General features: G+C 39.5%; 1 long non-coding RNA gene across 1 annotated transcript; it reads right to left on the bottom strand.

Annotated features, from left to right (window-relative positions):
- Positions 1–1,635: 1,635 nt before the first annotated feature.
- On the bottom strand, positions 1,636–15,378 carry LOC115426180 (uncharacterized). The gene is made up of 3 exons (XR_003936318.1): positions 15,368–15,378; positions 10,432–10,436; positions 1,636–1,765 (listed from the first exon to the last, which is right to left on the bottom strand). It is a non-coding gene; the product is annotated as an uncharacterized LOC115426180 (long non-coding RNA).
- Positions 15,379–22,222: the final 6,844 nt, after the last annotated feature.

A 22,222-nucleotide genomic window follows, 5' to 3' on the forward strand; every position in this document is an offset into this window, starting at 1 on the left:
TAATGACAAATTGGTGCTAATAGCATATTTTCATTAGCCAATGACATTTGTGATTCAAAGCTGTAGATACAATAAGACAGTTTAGCAGCAGAATTGCAATTATGATACATGTGTACCCATATATCTTAATATCAGACATAAAAACACATTCAGATGGTGTAAAGACACTCTGACTACATACAGATATAGACCAGATGTTATTGGTAACATCTGGTCCCTTTGGTACAAGTCGAGTGTTTACACCCTGCCTGTTAATATGGGTGGATCTTTATAGAGGGAAGAGGAAAAATGTGCTATTCACTGTCAGCAGAGTGAGGTGAAGCCCCTTCATTTCCATTTATACTCCAGAATAAAAGTTCCTGGCAGTGAATGTCTCATCAGCCTGTTACTGAAACATCCACCCTTTGTCAAACAGACGCAGGATCTGCTCATATACACACACAACACGGATCGGGTGTTTTTCCTGTTGTTAAGACAAGATCCCTGGAACACTGTGCTCAATAAGACACCATACACCACTACCTTATCTGAAGGTTAATGGGGTAAATTAAGAGTCCTATGTTTCTGTTTCTTGCCTGAATTGACATCTTTTTGTTGCCATTAGAGGAAAGACATCCACTAAATCCATTTTATTGTATGGGCTTAGTTTTACGGTCTTTAATGCTGGTTGTAATATCTCACATAATGACACAGTTTGACACTTTTTCCAATGCACTGTCCATGCTTCGCTGCTAAGGGTTGGCATGGAAAAGGGTGGAGTCACACCTGATGACATGATGGGGTCTTTCTACTTGACAGCATAATTGGCCACATTCTCAGCTCTGTTAGTGAGCACAACCCTGGCAGTGGTGCATAAACATGTCAGCCTCAGAATGAGCCGAGTTGAACTAGTGGAAAACCATTATTATAGAGTACTTATGAAAAAAAAAACAAAAAAAACTGAGCCATTGTCAAAAGTCAATAGTAATGGCTTTAGCATCTAGCAGCTGGCTAGCTTCATTTAATCAATCAGTAACCTTCACTTAATCTCATAATGTATTAACATAGAGGACTTATATGCAAGACCATTTAAAGGTCTTGAACAAAGAATTCGTTTAAAGTGCATTGCAGTGACACCTTTGGCTGGAATTGGTGGTGTTTTTAAGGGACAAAGACTCCACTTCCCATAAGCACTAGCACCTACTGTCATAAGGGCATAACTCTGGCCAAGGCGTTTTGAAGCTAATGACTGAAGAGTGGATCCTCTTTACAGCTCTGCATTTCTTTTTTCCAGACAGTAACTTGCAGGTGCAAAGTGACGTTTGAAACGAGACAAGCAAACTTCATAAAGTTTGTTTGTAGTGTAGTTTAGTAACTGACGTGAACACAAAGGTGAAACCAAACTGGAAGTCCGACTCCTGCTTCTTTGTCTCTTTTACTCCGGAGCTCTGAAATGTTATACACAGACCGGTGTTTAAGATGTGTCCTAATAATTTACATTTGCTCTAGCTTTTCCACAAAGTATTCAGTCATTTTCATAAATGACTTCTTTCAACATCTTCATCATTCTGCATTAGCAGTTCAGCTCTAGCTGCTTCAGCCTTCTGCATTCACAGTATTCTACTGTTATAACTGTCTTGTTCCTGAAGGACAGTTTAGTATCCAGGCCCCAGCATGAACATTCAACTCCACACAGAACCATTTCAGTCTCACCTTCCAAAGCCCTTAGTTTGGGACTGAAACAATGCTCCAGATAAAACAGATTACCCACATCACAGAGCTAGTACTGTGGCTAATGCAGAAGCGTTTACTATCGCTGCGTTTCCACTATGTGGTACTGGCTCAACTCGACTCGACTCGGCTTTTTTTGCGTTTCCATTACGAAAAGGACCCTGGAATCTGGTACCTGGTGCTAGTTTTTTGGTATCACCTCCACTGAGGTTCCAAAATGGGGGAACCAATACCAAAACATGATGTGTGAACCAGAGGTCGCGTTAACCGAAAATATTCTGTCATTGACAGATTTTTTTTTTAAATGACGGGAAATTCTGAAGGCCGTCCGTTATTTTGACAGATTAAAATACTGAGGGTAATCTACTGTTAACCTTTCCTGCTTGGCTTGTCCGACCGTAGTCAGTGAGCACAGGGCGGATTTCCTCCAGGGCAGATGTCGGGGTTAACTCCCTTGCCAGTAGTGGAAGACAGCAGCTTTTATTTTATGCACAGTATATCAATGTTTGTACACTTTTTCCTTCTGTCCCTCTTACAAACTCATACTCCCAACTGCCGCTCCCTCACCTTGCTCAACCACTCATACTATACACACACACACACACACACACACACACACACACACCAATCTGATAACACTACCAAAGAAAGTTTTCACACAACACTGTGAACAGAACCTGTTCGCAGAATCACTGGTCTGTCTGTCTCTTAACAAGTCATCAAACAGTCCATAACAGCCTCCTACCTGTATAGAACCAACAGCAGCACTGTTCAATACTACGCTGAATACAACAGCGGTACTTCAGTCACATGACTCACCGTTAGTTCACCTGTAGTAGACCCCCTGTCCAGTTAGTTCACCTGTAGTAGACACCCCATCCAGTTGATGGTGAGTGTGCATATTAATCAGTCAGTGTCAAGTTTTGTGTCGTTATTTTGCTGACTTTAGCCAAAATTAGATGCTACTTTGCTAGTGCAAACTGTGAAGACAGCTGAGTCTCCTTATTTTCAAAAGCCCAGTAAATATGATGGCATTGATAAACGCGGTTAAAAAAAGAGGGACTGACGCGGTGAAGGATGACGGACAAGCAAGGAATACGCCAGTTCTTTTGGCATTTGGTGTGTCATATATACACATTTTCTACCTTCCATGTGTTATTTGATGGCAAGGAAATTAGTGCGTAGATCTCTTTCTCACATAACCTGAACCTTAACCCTCAGTGCATGATAACACACCAATTAAAAGTGGTGTATATAATTATGCGAGCCGTGATATCACCTTGGCTTATCAGCCAACAGCAACTACAGTTGCTGCATCATTGTGATGTTTTTGAACATTAAATACTACTACATATACCTCTTTATCATTAAAAAATAAAAATTTGAAATGACGGATAATAATATGTTATGACGGAATTTTTACGACCCTGTCCGTCAAAATGATGGACAATAAAAATGTCTAGCGCAACCTCTGGTGTGAACACTGCAGACCACTGATTGGCCAAGTTGTCTCTGCGTCATTGCGTTATCAATGTGCGACCCGCCATTTAAAAAAAAAAAAAAAAAACTAGGTTTGGTGGGTTATAGCAAATATACTGGTAGGTTAATCAGTCCATAAAACAATATGATGGCAGTCCACAAAAGTACACCGTGGTCGATTGAGGAGTTTTGGACATTTCTGTCCTTGGTGGCCGACGAAAAAATTCAGCATGAGCTTGACGGGCAACACGCAACAAACGAGTTTATCAGCAACTCTCTGAGCAGATGACTCAACACGGTTACCAAAGGGCATCCATACAATTCCGGGAGAAACTTACTAAGTTAAAAAGTGATTATCGTGCCATAAAGGACCACAATTGCAGCAGTGGTTCACATAGAAAAAAGTGGAAGTGGTTCGACATGATGGACTCCATCTACGGCCATAGACCGGCGAACAACGGGAGGGAGGGTGGTGTCGACTCCGCCACTGCGTTAAATTCTGTAATGGAGGATGGTAAGTTTTGTTTCTGTATCGTAGCATTACAACCATGGCAGTAACCAAACAAGATTAAAAACCGAGTTTGTGTTGGACTAGTGTGAAAAGAGAGCTTATATTCAAGATCACGCAGAAAGTCTGTTCAGCACGTTTAAGTAGTGATACAAACATTGAAAAATAAATCCAAAATGTCAGTAAAAGCAGTAGAAGATAATTCAAGAAAACAGTAAAACCGACAAATGAATATCTGAACTAGAACTTGGCAAAATAAATACATAAATAGATAAAAGAAATCATCATAAAACTGATTATTTCTGTTTAAGTATACTTTATCTCTCATATTTTGCCTTTTACTATCATCATGTATTTATTTTGTTCAGATTCTCTGTTATATTACAATTTTTATTGTTTATCTTAAATTTTACTCAATATTGTAACTGGTAGTGTAGAGGGAGGACAAAAATGCAGTACAGACTTGCAAGTAATAAAAAGATACAGTCTCCAATAGTTATTTATCAGCAACTTCCAGAGGTGTGGAGGAGCTCTTGTGATCAGGTGTGTGGTATTTGAACCCTGGTTTCCCACGTGGCAGATGGGAACTTTGCTGCTTGTCCAGAGGGGCAGAATGGATGGCAAACTTTGTGGATTATGACTTTCCAGTACTTAGGCGTGTAGTGACGTGGATGATTCCAAAGTGGAACAGGGTGAAGTGGCGTTCAAGACAGGCGGGGGTTTGAAGAATCACAACTCACTGAGGCGAAGGAGGAGACACGGACGTTGACAGATGAAGCAGAGGTCAGGTGAAGCTGGGCCGGCAAATGCCAGGCTGTCACAGGCAGACAAGAAACAGGACTCACAAAGGCCGATCTCATAGTCAAAGGCAGAAGCCTGGTCGGTTCACTGGGGCAGAGACAAGGACACATGGGTCAGGATCAGGCGGGATCAGAACCGGGGACTCATGTAAGAAAAGAGCACTGGCTAGTCTGGCATGCTGCAAGAACAGTCTGGCACTGGTTGAATGAATCGGCGCAGTTTATATACTGGCCAGCTGATTAGGCACAGCTGTGAGCAACAGGTGGAACTTTAAAAAAAAAAAAAAAAAAGATTTATTTCGAATATGGAAATGATACAAGCTTCCTGATTGCTACTAATTGATTTCTTTGCACAACATAATATAGAAATGAAAATTCAAGGAAGCAAAAAATAATAATACACACAAAAAAAGAAAAAAAAAGTCATATTTGAAAAGGAGTGATATATATATATGTATATATATACATATATATATATATATATATATATATATATATATATATATAGATATAGATATATACACACACACACACATATACACTCAACAAAAATATAAACACACCACTTTTGTTTTTGCTCCCATTTGTCATGAGCTGAACTCAAAGATCTAAAACTTTTTCTGTGTACACACAAGGTTTATTTCGCTCAAATATTGTTCACAAATCTGTCTAAATTTGTGTTAGTGAACACTTCTTCTTTGCTGAGATAATCCATCCACCTCACAGGTGTGGCATATCAAGATGCTGATTAGACAGCATGATTTTTGCACAGGTGTGACTTAGGCTGGCCACAATAAAAGGCCACTCCAAAATGTGCAGTTTTATCACACAGCACAATACCACAGATGTCACAAGTTTTGAGGGAATATGCAATTGGCATGCTGACTTCAGGAATCTCCACCAGAGCTTTTGCCTGTGAATTGAATGTTCATTTCTCTACCATAAGCCATCTCCAAAGCTGTTTCAGAGAATTCATGAAGAAGACTGTGCGAGGAAAATGGTGGTCACACCAAATACTGACTGGTTTTCTGACCCCCCTGGCCCACCCAATACAGTAAAGCTGCACATTTTGGAGTGGCCTTTTATTGTGGCCAGCCTAAATCACACCTGTGCAATAATCCTGCTGTCTAATCAGCATCTTGATCTGCCACACCTGTGAGGAGGATGGATTATCTCAGCAAAGGACAAAGGAGAAGTGCTCACTAACACAGATTTAGACAAATTTATGAACAATATTTGAGAGAAATAGGCCTTTAGTGTACATAGAAAAAGTTTTAGATCTTTGAGTTCAGCTCATGAAAAATGGGAGCAAAAACAAAAGTGGTGCGTTTATATTTTTGTTGAGTGTATATATATTCACACACACAGATACATACACATGCTGATTAGGAACTGATTAGGATGAGGTGTGTGGTAAGGTGAGGGAGGAGACAGCAGCAGGGCAGACTGTGACATATTGGCTGAATCCCAATTCACCCCTTGGCCCTCCCCTTTACCCCTACCCCTCAGTTTTCCGTGTACATGTGAAGGAGCAGCGTTGTCCAGGTTCTCAATTAGACAAAGGGGAATGGCTAAGGTGGAGGGCTGTATAGCCCTTGAAACGGAGGGGTAGGAGAAATTTCCCATAATTCTGTTCAAACTGTTGGCAAAATAGAAGTAAATACAGCCAAAATTGCAGCAGTGTGATGATAGAAACACACAAATCTACAAATTTTCTTCACAAACAACTTAATCATTTGATCAACCATTTAATGCTGTTTCAATGTGTTACAGGCCGTATTTCTGCAGTTTATAGTTGATAGCCGCTAAAAGATGACCAAAGCCCATGCAATAGATGGTTACAGCTACTGAAGGCATGATTAATACTTTTGGAAACAAGTTGTTGCATCTATTAATAGCGGCATCGATGACTGCTGATGACGTAACAGGTGGTGAAGGGTTGTCCCATTTTATAGGGGAATGTTTCAACCCCTACCCCTTGCAGCTCCATTTCAAGGGGTAATGCCAAGTGCAAGGGCCAAGGGGGAGGGGTAAGAGGGAGAGCTCAGGGGTGAATTGGGATTGTACCTTTGTGATCACAATTTAAACAAAGAAAATGAATGGGCAGGAAATCACAACATGAGGTACTATTGGCGTGTTTTTGGCTTGATATGTTGTTTTCCTCTTTTATGAATGATTTAAAACCAGATATAAACTTCCAGTTTCTTCAGCTTTCACTGATACCCTGTCCACACTAACACAGATGTTTCCCTCTCTGTCTGTTTTTATAGTCAAATTCTGTCCACACAATTTTCATTTTACATGACATTGCAAAACTGACTCCAAACTGGGTCAAACGCTCAGACAAACCATAGTTGTTGTTGTTGTCTAACGCTGTGGATAATACTGGGTGTAGCAGATGCAGAAGCTAATCTGTCATAAAGGTGAAGCAGCAACTATAAGTTCAGTTGTAAACTTGTGTTACCTAGAGTGTTGGTTGTGGAAGTGTGTTCTTTATATGATGGGGATTTGTCCATCACTACATTTTCCCTTAACACACAGATACACACAAACTGTAATTGTAAAAATCTATACTTTGGAAATGTTTTTGTGACCTAAAACACCATTTACATGTGGACTCAAGGCCTGACCATAGAGAAAAATATCAGTTTTGCAAAATATCGGGCCATCAGGACCAAATATATCAGCTGTTAAACTATCAAGAATCAATGATTTAACATTTATTTTAATAACTATGGACTGATATCAAAATGTTTTAACATTAAAATGATAACAATAAACCAAAGTTAAACAAATATGCAATTTTAAAATTTTAAGCTGTCCTAAGGGGAAAAAAATACACTTAGAATTTTTACATTCATTCAACAGTGAAAAACAGCAGCTTGTTTTTGCATTCAGTTTATAAACTATATATAAATATACATAAATATCAAACAAACAAGATATGCTGTAATGTCTAAATAAGTAAGTTCTGGAGTTGTAAGGAGATTTTTTTTTAACCTTTGGGAGTCAGAAAAGTCAGCGTCAGCCAAGCTAAACCACTCCTGTCTGGGGTGCATTATATCATACTAGAAGACATAAGAGATGTACTGAATTGCTTATTGACATCTTGGAAAGGAGAGTTACGTGTATTTCTCATAGTGCCAAAGTGGGTCGAAGTAACAACGTCTTGACAAGAATGTCTTGTTCCAGTCCAGTCAAGATGACGCCTGATGGATTTAACATTGCATCGACTGGAACAAAAACAAAACACTTTGTTTGTTTTTTCTTCATGTAATTGTTGAAAAAAAATGTGAAAATACCAGTGTCTGGGCAAGGTGAATGTCCTAAAACTGTCAAAATTTAGAAAGATTAATCATGTAGCTTTGAGCAAATTTCAGTAACTTTGAGTCTGAAGTTGTGGTGCCTCAAATAAAACAGCATCAAATAATTATGCTAATAGTCTGCATTAGTTTTTTTCTGGATATTTAAAGGTCATCAGTGAAAGATCATAAGTGTTGCCTCTCCCCCGGTTCTTTGGAAATGTCACTGAAGTTCCCACTGACACAAAAATGCTTGGCAACAAACTCTCCAAAACAGATTTGTGATGCACGGACCCCTGACAAGTAGGTCATCTGTAGTCCTGGAGACATTTCCACTGAGGCAATTGACCGCTTTTTTATTATTTGTCCTGATATTGAGTTGCATTGCTCTCAACATATTTCGTAGCTGGCCTCTTTTCTAACACTTACCGATGCCCACTCATTCTGATGACGACTACTGGAACAGATTAGATCAGCAAAATCCATGTAAATACTTTATTATCTTGGCCCTGCTGACCGGTCTCTCCGTGAAAAGAACTCCAGTGTAAATTGACGTGTGCAAATGTGGAAATATTTCACCACACTGCTGCTCTTGTCTAACGGATCTTCGTGCTGTGTTCCTCTCAACATAATCTGGGGGGTTTTCCTGGTCCTAACCATGATATCATCGTGGTTTCCTCAGACTCAGCATGTTGGTCTTGCTCTCTGTGGGTGGGGGGCAATGAAGCTTCACAGGGTCAAGACTCCCACCCATCCCTTTTGGATCTCCTGAACGCTGATGAGGTGTTTCATTACACCTCATGTGAGTTTGCATGACTTCAGCTGGGAGACACATCACGTTGTTACACCCTCTCAGCTGCAGCAGGTTTTTGGTAATGAAGCAGCAGCATCCGGCACCATGAAATCTGCTGCGAGTCTGAAGCAGAATATGTGATGAGTGAGTGTTTTAACACAGTGCAGTCTCGGAATGCAGATGAAACACACATGATCTGCTACAGGCATGAGAGCCTTTCACTAAACAATGTCCAAAAAAAAAAAAAAAAAATAGGGCAGGTTGCTTTTTCATTTGCAAGAAACCCTAAATGAACCAAAACTGAATGTGTTAAAATACATCCAGCACCCAAAAGGCCTGAGGACTTTTCTGACACACAAAGCCTTAAACAACTGTAGCTTTATCAAGTGTTACTCTTAAAACATATCATAAACACAACATGAATGGGTTAGTGTATGGGGTCTTAGACTTAAAGAGAAACAGGAGTCCTGTGAACTCTGATTCCTAATCAGACACTACAAATTTAGCCCATGTTTCCTTGCAATTCTGGTGTTGCATGTCCACCAAACACATTCAGAGGAAGGAAAGTATCCCTCCAACAGCTACTGGAGGCCAAAAGCAACTACTGGTCTAAAATAACTAACTTAAGATCGCCTAATCCTGTCAATACATTTAAGGAATTCAAATTAAATGCAGTTTCTAAGCTTCTTACTGACATGAGATATGACACATTTGGATGTTCAGAAGCTCCATAGTCAATATGGAAACATCATCATTTTCTGCAACATAATGATGATGGTGAATAATAGTTGTAGATACTCATTTTTATGTTCAGCTAATGATAATGATATTTTTGCTGAAAATGTCTGTTTGGCTTCAATTTATTCTGTTACTCTCAGCTTTTATGAACATCTACATGGTCAGAAGTTAAATACCGGAAACTACCTGATTTCACTGAAAAATGATACAGCCAAAAAAATAAATGGTGATAAATCACTTAGGAATGGTTAGACATGGAGGGAAAATCATTTGCCACCACCAAAATAGTTCCAGACCTTCAAGGGCTGAGATGGTAAAAAAAAAAAATAAAAATAATAATAACCATGAAATCAATGATTTTTTTTTTCCCCCACGTACAGTGCACAGCACTGAGTAATGGAACGATTAGTTGCTTAACTATGAATGTGCATTAATACACAAAAATATATAAAACACATGTAAACATTTCATGTCAAACAATGGAAAAAAGACAAAGATATTGCACTGGCCAGGGTTTTCCCTATGTACATTCTGTAGCACCACTGCAAAAAAAACAATAACACTGACTTTGAAGTAATGTGATTTGCTAAATCTTATTACAAGTTGTTAGCTGCTAGTTAACCAACTTGGCTATTGCTTTATACGTAATAACGCAACTTCCTCCCTCCCTCCCCTCTCTGCCTATGCTACTGAAGCAAATGATCTGGAATTCATATAGAATGGAAAAGAAACACTGTAGAACCAGGCGTATACTGTAGTGACGTTTTCAGATCGACAGAGAACTGTGCCGGTGCCAGTTCCCACACTGAATCTTCAACTGGCCGACATGTTCACACCGAAAGTCAGAGCATTCGGGAACTGAGAATTTGGCAGAGAAACCGAGTTGTAATGTTCTGTGTTGCATTAAATAAAAAACATCTTTTGAGAGTTCTGTGTCATCTTTATCCCCACCCGTACATGCACTTGCAGACATGCAGTTTTTCTCCTACAACCTATCCCATCATGCATCAGTCCTACTACATCGAGGGACAAAACAGTAGCAATGAACTCGGGCTGTTCATGGGCAAGCACTTCGGTTCCCAGTGTAACTGGTGCTGGAACCGGCTCTGACATCAGGCTGGCTGGTCTGAACACAGCTAAAGAACTTCTAGCAGTCAACTTTTATTCTGAGGTAACTGGTTTTGATGGCACTTAAATGAGGTAACTAGTTCAAGATAAGTTGAATATGGTGATTGGTAAGTTGCAATTTGTCAGTTTCTTTCAACAAAACTCACCAGAAGTCACAATTTAAAGGGTTATTTTGCAAAATTTTCCTCGGACTCCCCTAGTGTTGCTAGGTTACTGACACAGCACTGCTACTACAAAAATTTCTAGGGGAAACACTGCACTGGTACAGGAAGCTCAGAATAAACAAATGTTCAGAGAACGCAAACTTCCGCCAAGCACCTGCATGTGCATGTGTGGATCGACTATTTCTTTTTAAATTAAACAGTTTCAAGTTGTTTCATACAACAGAAAAAGTTTAAGCTTGGTACCAGTCATGTGTATGTCAAATTATATGAAATTCCAATCAATATTTGTTGAGTTATGATGAAATATGTGTTGTAAATGGGATTTTCAATGTTAAATTGAATTGAGTCCACATTCTACAGTGGATGTGGACAATTTTGTTGCAGATACAAGATATTGTTATAAGCTACGGGTGGATCAAATTGGAGGCTAATCGGAGTCGTTTTGAATTTTTTAGGAATTTTCGAAAATTGCTCAATGATGAGAGATAGGAAAATCTGAGATTTTGTGACCTTGCTGTGACCTTGAACTTTGGCCTGCTTGGCCCAAAATTTAATGAGTTCATCCCAGGGCCTTGGCCTATCTGTGGGTAAAATTTGGTAAAGATGGTTGTAATAGTTTTCCTGTAAAGTTGCTAACAAACAAACACACAAACAAACAAACACACAAAGCAAAGTGATCACAATTCCTCCTGGTGGAGGTAATCAATCAAATCTTTAGAATAAAATTTTAATATATACCCATAAGTAGCTGCATTATGCATTATGTTGAATAATAGTAAAATAGCATACAGTATGTTTTAAGTCAATGCACAAAACCAAGTATTAAACAGAAGCTACATATATAGATACTGTTTGTGTGGTAATATGATATGTCTACATCCTATAAAAATCTACATATGTAAAGTGAACTGCACTGAATTGTACTATAAAGTATATACATATCAGCAATACACAATAAAATGAAGATACAAAGTAGACATGGAATTGAACATCCATGAACATCTGTCAGATAATAAGTTGTAATGTGTCACTGTCTCTCATAGATCTGCTCTGGATATGATTTGGACTTGATCCCTCATATGGATTGTGAAGTGTCAGTTAAATTTGCTGTGGTTACACTGACAATAATTGTTCAGACTGGCTGAAATCATTCTGATTAGATATTCTAACTTTACTGTTTACATGGGTATTAAACAAAGTGATCTAATTTTATGCGTATTGAAATGCCCCAAGAATTTCATCATAATATAACTTTTTTTGGTTACACCCACAGTGAAATGTCTAACCTGCTGGAAATATGACAGAAGAATAACATAATAACGTTACTCCCACACAGAGGAAACATGCATAGATACAATGTATTTATTCCAACTGCAGAGAAATTATGGTTTTATGTATTTACATGGTTATTAGGGGCTAATTTGTTTTATGGAACAGATTATCAAAGGTTTTCACCACAGCTCTCAACCCAGATCAGTCCAGTCTGTTCTGAGTGAGCAACATATTCCCACTCACAAATTGTCAAATACTGCCAAATACTGATGCTTGGTCAGAGCGGATCTGGATCAGGTACCCAGACAGTAACCTCCATGACCCCACCCCCGCTGCCCTCTGGCAGGAGGCTGTGCAAAAACTGGGCAAAAACATACAGACTGAAAAACAGCTTCTACCCGCATGCAGTCAGACTGCTGAACTGCTCCACCCCCCATGTACTGCCCCCATAGACCGTCCACTACACACCTTAACAGGTCATGATGCTGCTAAAGTCACTACTGCCACATTATTTCACTGTTGCTGCTGCTCATGCTGCCGATAAATGCACCATCACTTTAACCATATGTCACATTGAATAAGGACCCCCAGGCAGACTCAATAGTAGGGATGGGAATCGATAAGAATTAAACGATTCCAAGTCCATAATTGATTTTGCTTATCGATCCATTTCCTTATCGATTCTCTTATCGATTCTCATTGAGTGAAGAAATAAAAGAGTACAAACTGGTGTGTTTGCATTGACTGTATTTTATATTTCCATCTCTGCACAGAAAATATAACATACAGTATGCACAAATAATAACAAATGATGCCGGGCCCTGTTCGGACGCTTTACTAATTCCTCTATAGGTGCATTTCCACTGCATGGATCCGGCTCGGCTCAGCTTGTCTCCCGTTCTTGTTCACCTCATTTCCTTTCCCCTACCTTTGGAAACTTGTATTTGAGGGGGCAGAACGCTTGTTGCTTGCACCAGAACCGGGTCCAGATGATGGCCTAGTGTTCACTCTGCCACTAGATTCACAAGTGTCGGTAAGTAGTGTATCAAATATGTGACATTCCTGTAAATGAATGACATGGTGTGTGGACAAATGTTTGAGCATATTGGATGGATTTCACCCTTTTGAAGAAATGGAAGCTTTGCAAGTGTTACAAGTGGCCCTGGTGTCATTTTTTGGACCGTTTATGCCTCAACACCATGTTGGCTATGTCCTGACCAAAACAATGCAGCGTGCACATGACGTCGTCACACATGCGCAACGAAGGCGGAATCGATAAGCAGAATCGTTAAGCAGGCAGGCAAATGATTCTAAGCAATCCAGCCACTGGGAACCGGTTCTCAAAAAGAACTGGTTCTCGATTCCCATCCCTACTCGATAGTGTAACAAAAAGGCTCAGAGTAAGACACAAAAACAGGGTGCATGGCGAGACTTGCAAAGTTGAACGATTAAGAAGCAACACAGGGTTGCTGACAAACAAAGGTAACATGTAGAGCATAGGTCACCAATCCTGATCCTCCAGATCTACTATCCTGCATGTTTTAGATGTGTCCCTCTTCCAACACACCTGATTCAAATGATAAACCTATCATCAAGCGCTGCAGAAGCCTGATAATGACCATCAGGTGTACTGGAAGAGGGAAACATCTAAAACATGGAGGACAGTGGATCTCGAGGACCAGGGTTGTTGACCCCTGGTGTAGAGACATGGCTGAACAGGAATAAGGCAAAGGAATGCACTGATGAAAAATGCTGGAGATGAAATGGAAAACAAACTGACAAAGAGAGCAGGGTAAAGTAAACTTAAATAGTGTGTGGTGATTAAGGACAGGTGTGTGATGAAGATGAGTGGGTGAGTGAGGAGTGATGAAAAAAGGTGAATGAGTGGAAATGAAACTGTGCTGTTGCTGCATACTGTGTAATTTTGTATATATTAAGAATTTATTTTATTTTATTTATTTTTTTGCATGTTTTATGGTAGTTTTTATTCTACCCTACTTGATCTTCCTATGCCACAAACCAAGACCTGGGTAATTATACTTCATTCTGTCAAGTACCACTGATCGAATAACAATAAAGCTGAGGACAATTATTTTTCAATGGGAGGGGAAGGCATAATTTTCTGACTCATGAGATAGTCCAGTGGATGTTCAGACAAGGCAATGTGTCTTTTAGATTTAAGCATGAAAACAACTTGGTTAGGGTTAGGAAAACAGGGTCTGCAGAACGTCAAATATAAGAAAGACTATGAAAGAAAATGCACAAATAAACAGAATGAAATGAGACACATGGTTTCCTGTAAACATACTGTTTTGCCATAACATCTGTCTGCTACTAAAGGTTTTGCTGCTTAACAACATCACCTGGCCCATGACATCAATTATCAATAACTAGGATTTACATCAACTTCTCTAATATCCTGGAAACAAGATGCAATAGTAGTACCACTAGTCTTGACAATGGACACCAAGATGTAAGACATTTTTATTCTTAATTGGGTAATATTCCAATTATTTGGTGAATATTGAGGAACTTTTTTTTTTACCTCTGAAACAGCAATAAACAGAAATAACTCGTGGGCAAATGCTTGGATAAAAATAAAGCGATCAATAGTATTTCATGGCTGTAGTTCTTGCATCTTAAAGCAGTATATTGTCACAATGGGGGAAAAGAGAGGACTCAAATGCGCAGTACTGAAGGGAAAAAAAAAAAAGTTTATTAAACACAAAAGAAAACAAAACAATGGAAAATACAGAACCGGGGTCAGAGTCCGTAAAGAAAGATGAATAAAGAAAAACACACAAAACCTGGGCCAGAGTCCGTAGAGGAGATGAACAAGTGTCCGGGTTATGGAGTGGAGTGAAGAGGAATGGACCAGCCAAACCTGGACTCAGCCGGTACTGAAGGGACCCGTTTTTTCGTTTTTCCGTGTTTTAGTTTTTTATTCCTGGTTTCGTTCGTCTTTCCTTAGTTCTCTTCTGTACCATCGCTCTGCGCCTCCTAGCTACATATCTGGCTTTTCCGAGACTTATCTTTGTCTCCACCCTTGTCCGCAGCTCCGGCGGCTCGGTCTCCTCCGTGCCTGTTGGTTCGGGAGGTCCCAGAGCCGTCGGGTGCACACCCCGGTTTCTTCCTTCCGGTGCATTTCTGTCCCCTGTTGTTTCCTGCCTTGTATTACCAGCGTTCCCATGTCATGTGGGGCCCCAGACCATGTTGAGTCCGGGCTCTCCTCCCGTGTTGTTTTTTCCCTTCAGTACTGCGCATTTGAGTCCTCTCTTTTCCCCCACTGTGACAGAATGGACCAGCGCTGCATGGCTGCAAACCTAAGTCTTAAATAGGCTGGAAGGTAATTGGCTGCAGCCACGCAGCGCCAGCAGGTGAGTCTGATAATGATGAAATGAGGAGATGAGGAGAGGGAGGAGCCGAGGACCACACAGGCACAGACCATGACAGAGGGAGGAGCTAAGAGTCACACCGGCACAGATCATGATATATATGACGTTCATCACCAATTTTTCATCAAACATGTAAAACCCGAGTGATAGTCTAAGTATCACAAATCTGCTAGTCTTTCCATGATTACGCACCTGAATCACTTCCCTCAAGGTGAACAACTTTGAAGTGTACCCCATCACAAGCCATTTTTTTGTTTACATACCAAACCAAAACCAATTGTCACTCGGGCCTTTTCGGAATTCCACGCAGCAAGAAGCAATGAAGATGTTTCTGTGTTTGTTGCTACGGCGGCTGCGTGGAATTCCCATTCCAACAATGGGCTTCACAACAAAATTTCCAAAAAGGCCCAGGTGACATATCGGTTTGGTATGTAAACAAATGGACTGCTTGTGATGGAGTACACATCAAAGTTGTTCACTGTGAGGGAAGTGAGTCAGGTGGGTAAGCACAGAAAGACTTACAGATTTGTGTTACTTAAGCTATCACTGGGGTTATATAGATTTGATGAAAACTAATGACATAACGAATGTCATATGCTGCTTTAAGTTCTTCTGGCTCTTAAGCTGTTTTAAGACTGACCTGCCTGGTGTCGGAGCCGGTTCCAGTTACATCTGGAACTGAAGTGCTTGCCCGTGAATGGGTTCATACCATTAGGCGAACCCTTGGTGCATCATCGACAGAGGGTGTTGCTTCGCCACCCAAAAACAAAAAAGGCCATACGAAAGCAGATGTGTTCATGGCAGAGAAAATTACAACAGTGCTATGGACGGCATCATCGACTACCTATAAGCATTTGTAGTCTTAATACAGATGATTATTTATCTGCACCAGGCCATGCTACAACATCTGCTGCGGAGAAGAAGGCAGTGACGCCAAATCCATAGATGGAACCTCAGCAGATGAACACGGATCAACCTGGTGACGTCCACTCATGTCATTACAGTTTGCTTAGAAAAACAATGTTTTTCTTGGTGCCCGTTGGGAATCAAATTTTCAGTTGTCAAACGCTCTGATTTTTGGTGTGAACACGTCAGCCAGTTCCAGGTTAGGGGAGGGAACCTGCTGAATTTTATTTGTTTACTGTAGTTGCAGAATGATCTCTGCAAATTGTTGTTGATTGTTGATGCTAACAGTACCAACAAAGAAGATGAAGGTATAAGCCAGTTGTCTTCATTAATTAACATGTTTTTAAAAATCCTGAGGGTGGTGCTAAAGATAAAGCAACAGAATCTTCATATTAACATGATCAGTTCCTGTAAAAATATGAATAACCTGTTATTCAAATCCACCCATTTGGCTTTGGTGTTTCCTGTGGAATTACTCAATTGTTAAATTTATGGCAGTAGCACAGAAAACCCAAGGTGTTGGTGAATGTTCTGGCTTTTATAAATGATGAGAGATACTCTAAGGTTGTAAGGATGTAAGTACTTGAAACTTCAGTCATTTAGCTGAACTACAAACCGTAAGTAAATTGTAGATAAAATGCAACATTTAGTGATTAATACCGCTCATTACACACTGTGCATGGTACATTAAGTAACATGTAAGTGTGTCAGGAGCATGATGCAACCAGAGCTTTACATGCTTCAGTCCTCAAGTAACTGTTAAAATAAACGTTTCACAATCAGCTTTTTGCACAAATGTCTGAGTGAGTCCTGGCTTGCAGGGCACAGAGCACATGGGAAGAGGACTGTTGATGGAGTCTGTGGGAATGTGAGATTGTTCAGGCCTCTTGGTGTTACCTGCTCTCACCGAGGACAGATTGAAGTTTTTATCAGTGGAGAAAGATATCTCTCCAGGGAGGAGCATAGTGCTGGGATTTCCACACATTCCTGCTAGTGTGAAATCATGAGCGTTATAAAAATCCATGATGTGCTTTGACCCCATAAATGGATTCCTCATAAAGACCGTGTTTGCACGTGGTGCTTTTCAAAGGGAAGCTTTTGCACTTTAGTAGGAGCTCTGGGAAAATATTCTTTTGCATGGTGCAGTCCTGTATTTCATATCCAATTGTAGAGCATTATTGCTTTTTTACAGCCGGGTCAATTCTGCAGGGAGAGTAGGAGTGAGTTGTGAAGAATGTGTTTGAGTCTGAAACTGAACTGGAACCCAAAACAAAACGACTTATGTCCCACTGAACCTAGGCTTCCTAAACTAACAAGCACACAGGGAGAAATACATCCACACTTTTTCATATTTCAGTCTGAAATCTAAATTTCACTGTGTTCTTTGCTTGATTCAGCGCAGAAAATAAGCAAATATCCCATGAATTCTCCCATACAACAATACCAGGTCACTGTATTAATACTGCTTTGAAACAGTGATAATGATTGTGAAAACAGTCAACAGCTGCACCAGTGTCGCAACAGCCCACCCTGAAGTTCACCATCTGACTACAACATTTGCTACTGGAAGTGTTTGCACTTTGTGTTATGTTTGCAGAGAAAATATACAAACCTGACTTGTTTGTAAGTAACGGTGACCTGGTGGCAAACAGCTTAGCCATGATAAAATGGAATGTTAATGTAACAGGAGGTGTTTAGTTTTAAGCCATCTTAAGACCTTTATACACAATCAGGAAATCCAGGTTTATTCATTTTAACATGAGCTTCAGCTGATGAAAAGTACAGGGTTAGCTGGAGGCCATTTGCAGTGAAACAGGCCTGTTAACTGCCCCGTTTCCGTCACTCTGTTTACTCATGTGCTGGGTTATTAACACGTTGCTTAGAGTTACTAAATAATATTGTTCAGACCAAACCAAAAAGTCTGGAAATCACACCAGGATGTCAACGCTATTGCAAGAATAAAATGTTGCCATTGTAATTTTATGACATCTCAATGCTTCCAAAACTAAAATGTATTTTTATCAACATTTTTTACCTTCTACATAACTGCTCGTGGTACTTTTCAACCTTGGTTCTGACAACCTCCCCCGAATTAAACAAGAGAATAGGTACATTACCAATCACAAAACAATATACCTGTATTTCCTCAAATAAAAAAAAAATCAGGAGCCAGTTACAGGCTGGATCTCTAATAATAGCCGTGGCCAAGGGGAACATGAATAAATAAAGCTAAATTCTCAATTACAGGGCAGATAAAAATATAAAATATGGACAAACTTCTGATGCCTGTCGTGAAATGTGCTGCCAGGTAAGAATAATGTTCACTTCAAGTTTATTTTAATACAGTCCATAATATAATCTAACTGTTTTCAACACAGTGTTGTTGTAGATTACTTATTTGAACTTATTGTCCAGTCTTGGTCACTGCAGGTATGTGTGTATGTATGTTACTTTTTCAGTAAAACTGTTATTTGTAGAAACTTACAAGCAGACGCACCAACTTCGTAAGAAACTAATGTCTCCACCAATGTCTATGAACTCCAGATTTTGTACAAACTGGGAGATTCATACAAACCCATCGTTCATAAGGGCATTTGTGACCAATCATTACATATCAGTTTGGTTCATTTTACTTTGGACATTTTGCCTGCTCCATTTCGTACTTCTACCTGCCTCATATTTATTGACCATGTTTTGGGCCTTTTTTCTGGTCACTGGATGAAAGAGTTTGCCTGTGGATTTACATCATTCCTTTTGTCTGGATCTCAGCCTGTATTGTTACACAGGTGCCTCTCAGACATTAATATTCATTTGTAAATATTTAAGGATTCTAGACAGAGCAGGAGTTGAAGAAACACACCAGGACTTGGTTCACAAAGATGTGACAAGGACTCATAATGTACATGATAATATTTAAACCAAAACACACTTTTTCCCCTCATTCTATCAAAAGTGCTTTTAATGCCTAAATCTAAAAGCTTATGGAACTGGGATATAAACTCCGTTATTTGGTGGCAATGTCTGCCATCCATTTGATATACCTGCAAAAAAGAAGCAGGTCTTTAAACAACAAATTATATTAACACCATATTTGTCTGTAGGTTGCAGAACCGTTCTGACTGTGTTGTAATGAGTTTTCTGGTCTGCTTCCACGCTCTGTTTACTCATGAGCTGGCATGTTATCACTTCATTTAGAGCTACTAAATAACAAAGCTCAACACTCCAACATGCTGCACGCTAAGATGCCCTTACTGACATTAGACTCTTACAGTTTATAGTAACTGAACCTGAAGACCTCTTGAAGTTCAGCTCAGTGTGTGTTGTTAGTGCTGACGGTTGAGTAATCAATAATAGGTTTCAAATGGTTCCACAGGCTTAACAAACAAAGCCCTCATTCCCTCATGTCCTGTTACCGACCGTATCTGGAGAAGAGAAATGACTCCATTAGAAAATCACTCTCACTTTGTGTAACAGCTCTAGCATCATTCCATGTTGTTATGCTCTGACACCGTGCAGGCTGGAGCAGACTATTATTATTTGCTTTTTCACACAATTCCATAGTAATTAGCTCTATACCTGATCTTCCGCCAAGGGTTTCCAGGACCTAATTATAACCTGGTGGTGCGTACTGGTGTCCACGGCAGAGGTCTGATACTCCAGAGGGACAATCCAGATGTCCTATGTCTCAAACAAACCCTTAACAAGTAATTTAATATGTGACATTTCTGGGAAATATCTGTTGGCTTATCCATTGTGTGATGAGAGCATAAACATATTTATTGCACATGTCCTTTATTTGGTTCTAACCTCGACCAAGCTGATACTTGGCAGGTCTGTGGTCCTTATCGATGTTTCTTATCATGTCGCTTCCTTCAAGTATTACACGCTACTTTTTCCAGGAAATCTTAGAAATAAGTCTTAGTTAAGTTTAGTTTAGTTCATTTGTCTCAAACTTTGAAGTAAAAAAAAAAAAGAAACAATAAAAGCAAGAAATCAATTATGTATGCACCCATCAACGGTCATTAATCACAGAAAAAGCAATGAAATAGAATAAATTTAACATAAATGTATCAACCCATAATACGCAGTTTGAGAAGGAACCGAAAGAAGCAAAAGCTTATCTACTCCTGCCCCTTCCTTACTTTGTGTCAAATTCTTTACCGTAGAAATTTCCTTCATTGTCTATCATATTAAAATAAATAAAAACAATAAATAACTAGTGATAGCGCCTTTGTTTTGGTTGTTCACCATTGTGCATATATTCTGCCAAGAAATAAAAAATAAACAGAGAACTAAACCATGCAGGGTATAATACTACTACCCCAAACTTCATATAAATCCATCAAAAACTACATAAGATTACACATACAATGACATGAAAGTGTTATAATTACTCAGTAAATATTTGTATGAGTCATCTTAAAGCCCATGTTAAGCCTCCATATGGTCTGGGATGCCATCATCTCTCTGACTTGTGAGCTGTGACACAACTGACCCCTCAGGTCATCTGGAATTAACGGTTTGGTTGTTCTCCAGGCCTCCATGAATGCAGACTTCCTAATGCCCAAACCACTGGAACATCCTGTCAACTTATGTTAGAAGTGCCCAGTGTTCTATTTATTTATTTGATTTCTGAATTATTTATTGGTTCTATCAAACATGTATTATTGTATTTTATTTGTCTATTGTCAGGAGTCTTCACCACTGCCCCACTTAATGTTGTTGGATGGGAAATTCTTATGATGCTATTATAGCAAATATATCTCTGAATGAAAAAATGTGAAATATTGTAATACTAGCGTGTTGACGTGTGGGGAACCACAGGGTCATATTAATACTGATATGTAGGGACTGGGGTTAGTAAATGCGTTGTTCCTGTTTTTAACTTTGTTTCCCGTCATGCAGTGTGGTACTGCACTTCCCGTCAAGCGAGTCACATGACTGTAAGGCGATTGTATTCCAAAATGACTAATATCTCCGAAAATATTGGTCCTATCAACTTGCCGAGATATTTAATGTGGAGATGGGACTATTCCTCAACTGTAGGTACTAAACTTGCCAGGTAAAAATGTTGCAATTTGTCAAAATTGTGCCGACACACACACTCTGAGACCTTCCAGTATTATGATATAGATAATACTCATCCTGTGCCTTCTACTTCATGCCAGCATTCATTGTTGACATGTTCATTTTCTTTTACACTTAATTCTAGCTTCAAGAACTGAAATCAGGAAGAAAAAAAAACAAACTTTGGAAATATATACCTTCTTTCTGCAGCTCTCTCTTCTCTGACCAAATCAAAAGACTGAATATAAATACAGAAGAAGGGGATGTTTTTTCAAGCCATTTTTGTAAAAATGAAACCACTTTTCCAAGCTTTTGTACCAAGACTAATCGTAGAGCAACAGAGTCATGTCCTGGTGGTATCTGACAAAATCTGATTCCCATGAACTCCACCCACATGTCTGAAAAAAAAATGAGCTAAAATTGTGTTGTCATTTGGTAGATTTTCTGTACCCTGAAAATACAGACATCCTTTCATCCTCTTAGACCCTGTTAATTAAAATGTATTGAAAGGGAGTTGTGGAATTTTTGCCCAATGATGCTTAAAAACTATTGAGGGCTGCAGTTTTGATTTCTGTGTGAATATGTTCACGTCTGGTCATGGGATCAAATGAGTGTTTATTTGGCTCCTAAAGCTTTTGCTGGGGCCACTCACCAAATCACTAAACTTTGAGGATTCAACATTTGCACCCTAGGTGTTCTCACTTTCATTTCCTTTTCTTTTTTTTCTCTTTCAGTAATTTTCACTCAGTTGCCAAATCACCTTGAGTGAGTGATGCTGTCAGGACTGCACAGTGAACTTAAAGTACACAATTAACCTGCTACAAACGTCACTGATAAAAAGTCCTGTCCTGCTCAGCTCATTAAACCTCTGTTTTTAGTCCCTTCATGTGAGACTGTTGTTTAATGGAGTATGAGGCCAATCACCAGATGCTGATTCAGGTATGTGGGGAACGTTAGACT

This window comes from Sphaeramia orbicularis, chromosome 9, assembly GCF_902148855.1.
Source record: "Sphaeramia orbicularis chromosome 9, fSphaOr1.1, whole genome shotgun sequence".
NCBI classification, from domain to species: Eukaryota; Metazoa; Chordata; class Actinopteri; order Kurtiformes; family Apogonidae; genus Sphaeramia; species Sphaeramia orbicularis.